We start from the raw sequence: 7,306 nt of genomic DNA, 5'->3' as shown, positions 1-7,306 counted from the left end.
GTGCTCAGGTTCTTACCTGTAAAAACGTCCTTCCTATCACATTACGCGAATTATTAAATACGAGCTATTGTCTCGATACCAGTCGGATAATCTGATGAAATTTCACAATCCGTCTGGGCGCCGGGCGGTTTTACAAACGTGTCCCTTAAGTCCCTCACATGCTGGCCCGTTACAGCCTTCAGTCACCAGTCCCCAGCTCCCCGGCCATACCTGCGGTTTTACAAGGGACTCTGCAGCGAGGCCTCACGCACGATTTAGAGTCAGCCTGTCAATCTAGGGGCAAAATCAATTTTTTGGTGCATTTTTATAAATTTGACATGTACAGCCCCTCTGCCATCTCTTACACATGTGAAAGAGTACAATTTGACAATGCATACCAACTATTATATGAAACATAACTTTTGTTGAATTTGTGCGATCCGAAACTATGTATCACAGTTTTTCCTTATGGTAAAGCACGAACTTCTTAGGTGGAGAAAGTCAGTGAACGTGGCGGAGCCTTGTTCATTGGTGTAGCCCACACTGTCTGTCCCTTTAAGAAAATATATTAAGAGAAACACTCATTAAAAAAATAGACGCAGACTACCCGACACAAAGTATTTTTACACACCAAGTCATTGCCCCCAAAGAGATAATTTAGCACAATATTCAGATAAGATTAGTGTGACTGTTCAGAGGTTCCGTTCATGTACTAATTCCAGTATTCAGCACTTTGTTAGCGCTCATTGTCGCTAACAAAGAACATCGGCAGGATTCAACAGTCTACTGAATAATTAAGACTGTACTCCGTACAGGATGAAAGGACGCAGCACGGAGCTGCGGATGTATACATAACCTGCTCTGGCAGCGCAGATAGATATGGCTTTCATTTTGAGCCCCCGATCAACGCATTGAAGAGAAATCTACAACACAAACAATCCGGCGAGTGGTACGCGCTCGCCACAGCGAGTGATCTGTTTTCAATTATCGCACCTGTGTCTGGGCACGATAATTGAAAACAGATGTCGGTGTGTGGGTTACAGACACCAATAGGCCATGGGCGGAGCAACGCAGCCGCCTTTGGCCTATTGCGTGCTGTCTTTCTAAAAAAGACGACCGCAAATGCCAATACCGTGGACCAAAAGGAATCGCACACACACGAGCGTGTGCGATTCCAGGGTCCGTTTTGGAACCCTCCACAAAAGGGCTCTCGCCTGCGCAAGCAGTGCTGCGCACTGCATCGCTAGGGGCGAGCCCTAAAACTGGAGCTAGGGAGGACCCTGCCAACTACCGACCTATTCGTTTGATTGATGCTATCCAAAAAGTAGTTGGCAGAGTGCAGCTGCAGAGAATTCAACTTTGGGCCAAGGACGAGAACGTCCTCTCCCAATATCAGGCAGGTTTTAGGGCCAGAACTGGGACAGTTGACCAGGCGTTCAGGCTGCTTCTCCTTTATTGGAAGGTAGTTGTGATAGGTAGAGGCAGTCTTTACCTCGCTTTTATAGACCTGAAGACTGCCTTCGACCTGGTCCCCCGGGATTAGTTGTGGAAAGTCCTGGGTGAGGTGGGCATTCCTTTGTTTATTTTTAACTTGCTGGTTCGATTGCATGAGGGTAATTATGCACAAGTGAGATGGGGTCACAAGAGCAAAAAAACTATAGGATTCCAGTGAACAGGGGAGTACGCCAGGGCCGTGTTATGGTGCCCACCCTGTTCTCCTAATACGTGAAAGGGGTGGTTAGTTTTCTTCAGGAAATTCCAGCTGATGCCCCAGCCCTGGCAGGAGGTAGGGTACCCACCCTCCTGTTCGCAGACGATGCACTGTTGATCTGCAAGACCCCAGTAGGGTTACAGAGACTCCTGGATAGGTTTCAGCTCTTCTGCACCTCCAGGTGGCTGATTATCAATACTACTAAGACTAAATTGATGACATTTAACCCCTATAAGCCTTTTAGGCATATTTGTACCCTGGGTGGAACGCGTTTGGAGAGAGTTAGCACATTCGATTACCTGGGCATTCGACTCTCCGAAACGATGCATTGGAAACCCCACATCAACAAGATGCTCCTGAATCACAAACGTGTGGCAGGGGCAATAGGCAGTGAACATCGCTTCTCACAGAGCAGACCTGTTGCCCCAGCGCTCACGATCTATGCCGCAAAGGCAGTCAGCGCGGCCCTCTATGGTGCCGAACTGTGGGGTTTCGACAATGTGGAAGAGATCTGTAGATCTGAACACAAGTTCCTGAGCGAGTTAGTGACCCTTCCCCGAAATGTCCCACTCAAGCCCCTGATGGGTGATATGGGAAGACGCTCTTGCAGAGACATTGCCAGAACAAGACCTCTGTTTTATTGGGGCCGCTTGCTGCGAACTGCCGAACTTACCAAATATGCAGCCGCATTTAAAGAGGTAATCAATTTAGACAGCTACCACAGGGTGAGCTGGATAAACAACGTTAAGAAATTAGTATTTGCCCTAGGCCTTAAAGACTCTTGGGAAGGTCAGAACTCACCCTGTAAGGATGATCTCAAAAAAGCATATTGGGCCTGGGTCGACACACAGGAACTTAGTAATCTCAGAGCAGGAAGGATGGCAGAAGATTTTTATCAGTTTAAGCAGCACATACTTATGGAACCATATTTAGATTTTATCCAGAGTGCAAGAGATAGGGCACTCTACATACAGTTCAGGGTTGGCTCCCTCTTGGTTTGTGAGCTAACTGCAAAATGGAGTCCCCCTCATTAGACAATTGCGGGTTGCACCTGTTGTGAGGCACCAAAAGAGAGTGTGGCCCACCTCATGTTTGCATGCCCTGTATACACCCGGGCTAGATCAAGATGGCTAAAACCGATCTGTAGACAGCTGTGTACCTTGGATCACTGTGTTGCTCTGCAGATTCTGAAATCAGACCCAAGATCCCTTTTTGTCTGTGGTTTGGCAAAGTACCTTGGCTGCATTTGGCTTGTCAGGTCCAAATTTCTACGCAGGGAGGTCTGATACTACATTGCGATCCTTTTTTTATATTTTTCAAATGTCCTCAAATAGCCCAAAAAGATGTATTGTTTTTTACTTCATTTAATTAGTTTTATTCACTAATTACATTTTACTATTTATTGAATGTACAAATGAATTTTCCATCTTGACGCTGGGATTAGCACGTTATTGTTAATAACTGCTAACAAAATTAACAATTGTTCATATATTATGGCCTGATGGAATGCACATAACTAGTTTTTACTAATGTTTTTATGATAACTTGTATATCTTATTGCTGGATTGTAAGAATGAGGATTCTTTTAGGATACCTGTTATTGAAATAAAGCTATTTTGACTGACTGACAATTCTGGGTGGACTGGAGCTACATTGCTAACAAGTGGTTAATCTTGATCATCCAAATTGCTAAGATATTAAGTGAAGCATTGTTGCAAGAAATTCTAGAGCTGGAAGAAACAATAAACAGGGATACAACTATCACTGACGCAAAGGAGCAGTTGCTGCGAATTCAGGGTGATTTGGCAGATTGTAAAAATTACATGGTGAACCAAATAATTAAAAATTACATGGTGAACCCATATGTAGAGGACAAATATAACCAACCAGGGAACAAGCAGGCACCAGGGATTAGTTATCAGAGGGGCGGGCGTCAGCAAGCATGGAGAACCCAGCATAACTGGACTTTTGATAACACCTCCAGTGAAGAAGAAGAGACTGCGCAGTCATCGAATCAAGGGAGACTGATGTTTAATCCCCAGGCACAGTCCAACCACGATCTAGGGGCTTTGTTGCACTCTTTTTTAGGGCAGAACCAGCGGGGTCACAGAGGGGGAGGTCAGAGAGGCAGGGGTCGTGCCCGCCAGAACCCAGCTGAAGATCAAGCATGGCAGACTTACTCCCCCAGAATAACACTCAGCCGAGGCAGGACCCTGAGGTAAACAACATTGTAGTAAATCTGTCCGACCATCAGTTAACCCTAAGTGAATTAAGGGTCCTCAATAAAGGATTACGATACGTTCCAACTCCCTACCAAGATCTTTTTAAATGTATGATGGAAATGCAGGAGATAATGAGAAAGATCAAAATAAAAAGGTTCTTTGCTAACAAGGAGGTAGACCCTCCGTCACTATTCTCTACCACCCTTTGTTGCCCCTCGCAGTTTTGTCCTAGTTCCTCTGTAGGTCCAGAGGTACTGGTGTTTGAACAAAGAGTACTCGAGGACACTAAAATATCAGAAAAACAGCATAGTCCTGTCGATGCAGCTGGACGTATGCACAATGAGAACAAGATGACTGGATCAAACTCTCTGGAAATAACCAGGATTACAAAGAGAACAGGCCCATTTCGGCCCATGGGCTAACATGAATTCAAGTTAGTCCACAGTGTTGCGACCATCTAGATGGAGCAAAGAGATACATAATATAAAATCTGAACGCAGAATAATCCTACTATTAGGATGTAATCTAAAACATATACCGATCCTGCTATGAGTGAGGTATAAATCCCTTCTGATAAGAATAAACTGCCTGGGAATAAATAGGCCCCTGAAGGCATATCTACTTGCTGGCTCCCATTTGATGGTAAAGCAGATATACCTCAGCCAGAGGCATCTTCACTGCCAATAGAACCAAGCAGATAACCCCCAGTCCACTCACATGGATATAAATAAATTGAATCTGTTATTGGTCCTGTTGAAGGTGAATAAATAATTTCTCACAGAAACGTGCGTAGACCATTTCCAGACATTTGGGAATCCTACCAGAGACACAGACAAGAGGAGAATCGGTCGAGAAGAATAACTCAACTCTCGAATGTCTTTGTCTTAATTTAAAACTCTGTAGGGTCCCATCTATGTTTTGTAATTTATTGCCATTTTATTCTCACTTTTTGTGTTGGTAGTATGTTTGTTAGTATGATTGAATAGGATGACAGGTGAGAATGCAGGTATGATGGTTTGTTTGTGGGGTAGTCACAACTTTGAGATTTGGTTCTTTAATGTGTATACTGACTAAAATTATATGAATTTGTAAATACTTGTATTGTTCTACGATCTTATGAGCACAAAAGGAAGAGAATATTTATAAAAAAATGAAAAAATATATTTGCTTGATATAAAATATTAATTGATATAGAAATTACATGTGATAAGACAGTGTTTATGAGGTAATGTCTCAGGTTTGAGCTTCTTGCCAATGTTGAAATCAGATAGGTTGGATTAGAGGCTTTTTCGTACTTGTTGTTTCCTCCTCCTCTTGGACCTAAAAGTAAACAGGGGGTACCTCTCTTCTTATATAACGAGACACCTCAGAATGCCGGTTGGGTCCCCAGCTGGGGCACTAGTGATGCCAAAAACCCACCCAGAGGTGCCTGCCCTCACCTCTGACCTGTTCATGTCATGGTCACCCTCAAAAAGAGATGTCTCAGGTAAAATCTGTAGGTCAGGAACATGAGAGGGATAAGCGTTGATCAGAAAGTTCAATTTGCTTGATAATCACGCCCATCACCCGCTGTAAAAAAACATCCACAGAAGTTCCTGGGATGGGAGTCACCGATAATATAGCAGCTTTACGTTTCCCCATAATAGATGAAATTGACATGGTTGGCAATGCAACCCTTAGTAAGAGCCAGGAATTAAAAGAAACAATAGAACCTTAAGCAGGGTATAGCGGAGGTGGTTCAGCCCAGCCCCCTTCAGGTGAAGACAGACTCATCTTGGCCCAGTCTTCACCCAGTTTGATCCCACACAGCGGGAGGCAAGCAGCTCTATATGCATGAGGTGTCAGAGCTCCTCCATCTTCACCCAAAGGCTCAACAATGATAAAAATCTCCTAGGACTCGTAGTCCCGGTCCAAGCAGCGGCAGATGGATCCCTTAATTTATGGTACCTCAGAAATCATGGACTACTACACAACCCCAGGGTGAAGACTGCTGCCTACTTAAAAAATAATGTGTGGTCAATTTAATCGGCTTTAACAATTTGGGAGGCATAAACGCTGTCTTTAAAGGATTGGCCCAAAGTACGATTTACTGCTGCAAAGAATGCAGTCCCCAGAGGAGAAACTAATAGAAATGGATAGTGAGCCACCGACTAACACAAAGATATGTTAAAAGACTGACTCTACCACACATGAAATATCAATACATAGCAAACATGGAACAGAAAATAAGGTATATAGGTATGCAGATGTGCTTAAATGTCGTGGGAGGAAAGGTGGGTCGCCTGCTGCCTTTTCTGTAATAGGGAAGAAGAAAGGAGGTGGTAAAGTGAAATAATGAATAGAGATGGAGAGCCTCCCACCTTGGATAAAGAGAGAGCACATACCTTGACAGAATATTATGCAGATATCCACCGTGCAATGGGAAAGAGTGGAGAATTGGACAAACACAATGTTCTCTCAGCTCTACCCCTTCTAGGCTTAACAGCCGAGGTTGTTGGTAACCTGGATAGCAACATAATGTGCCAAAGGCTTTCAAACAGATAAAAAGTGCCAGACCCAACAGAACCCCAGCTGAGCTCTTCAAACATTTAGCATCGCAGGTGAGACCCACGTTGCTTGATATGTTTGAGGAAGAGTGGTCAAGGGCGGGGGACTCTGGAACGCCTTCATTACAACTATATGCAAGGTTAGATTGTTCTTCCTACTGGCTACCAGAGTGCTACCAAAAATAATTTTTATTTTTAATTTTGTTTTTAAAATAATCGCAATGCTCACAATAATCCACACAAAGCATTTAGTTTTTATGCTGCAAAGATCCACAATGTTGGACAGTAGGTTGAATATAAGTAGGTTATATATATGGCTAGACAAAACAAGGTGTAATGAGGAGTTATTCACTATCCTGTCCCTCGATGCTGAAAAAGGCGTTCGATCCTAAAGACTGGCGATACCTGACCCTGGTCCTGGGGGGATTTGGCCATCCCTAAAACATACAGTCATGGATAAACTTGTTTACACAAAAACCCATTGCTGCAGTCATGATGACAGGAGATCACAGAAGAGTTTAGGCTCTGGAGAGGCACTAGGCGTGGCGGTACCTTCTTCCCACTCCTGTTCACATTGGCAGTAGAGCACTTCTTGGTCCTTTCAAAGTGTCATATTCAGGAATTAGGCTTGGGGGATGGGTTAGAGGACACCATCTCACTCTTCACAGATAACATCCTCCAATACGGGCCAGGTGTCCTCAGAACAATACTGGAAATAGTCTCCATGTTCCAGAGTTTCCAAAAGGACTTCAACTTTCAGATAACCCGGGCCAAGTCGATGTCCTGCACGTCAATGAGTAGGATGCAGTTTTACTGAGGTCAATGGACCTCCAGATATTTGTAGTTGG

This window comes from Lissotriton helveticus, chromosome 3_1, assembly GCF_964261635.1.
Source record: "Lissotriton helveticus chromosome 3_1, aLisHel1.1, whole genome shotgun sequence".
Classification (NCBI taxonomy): domain Eukaryota; kingdom Metazoa; phylum Chordata; class Amphibia; order Caudata; family Salamandridae; genus Lissotriton; species Lissotriton helveticus.
Note: the sequence above shows the minus strand (reverse complement) of the source record.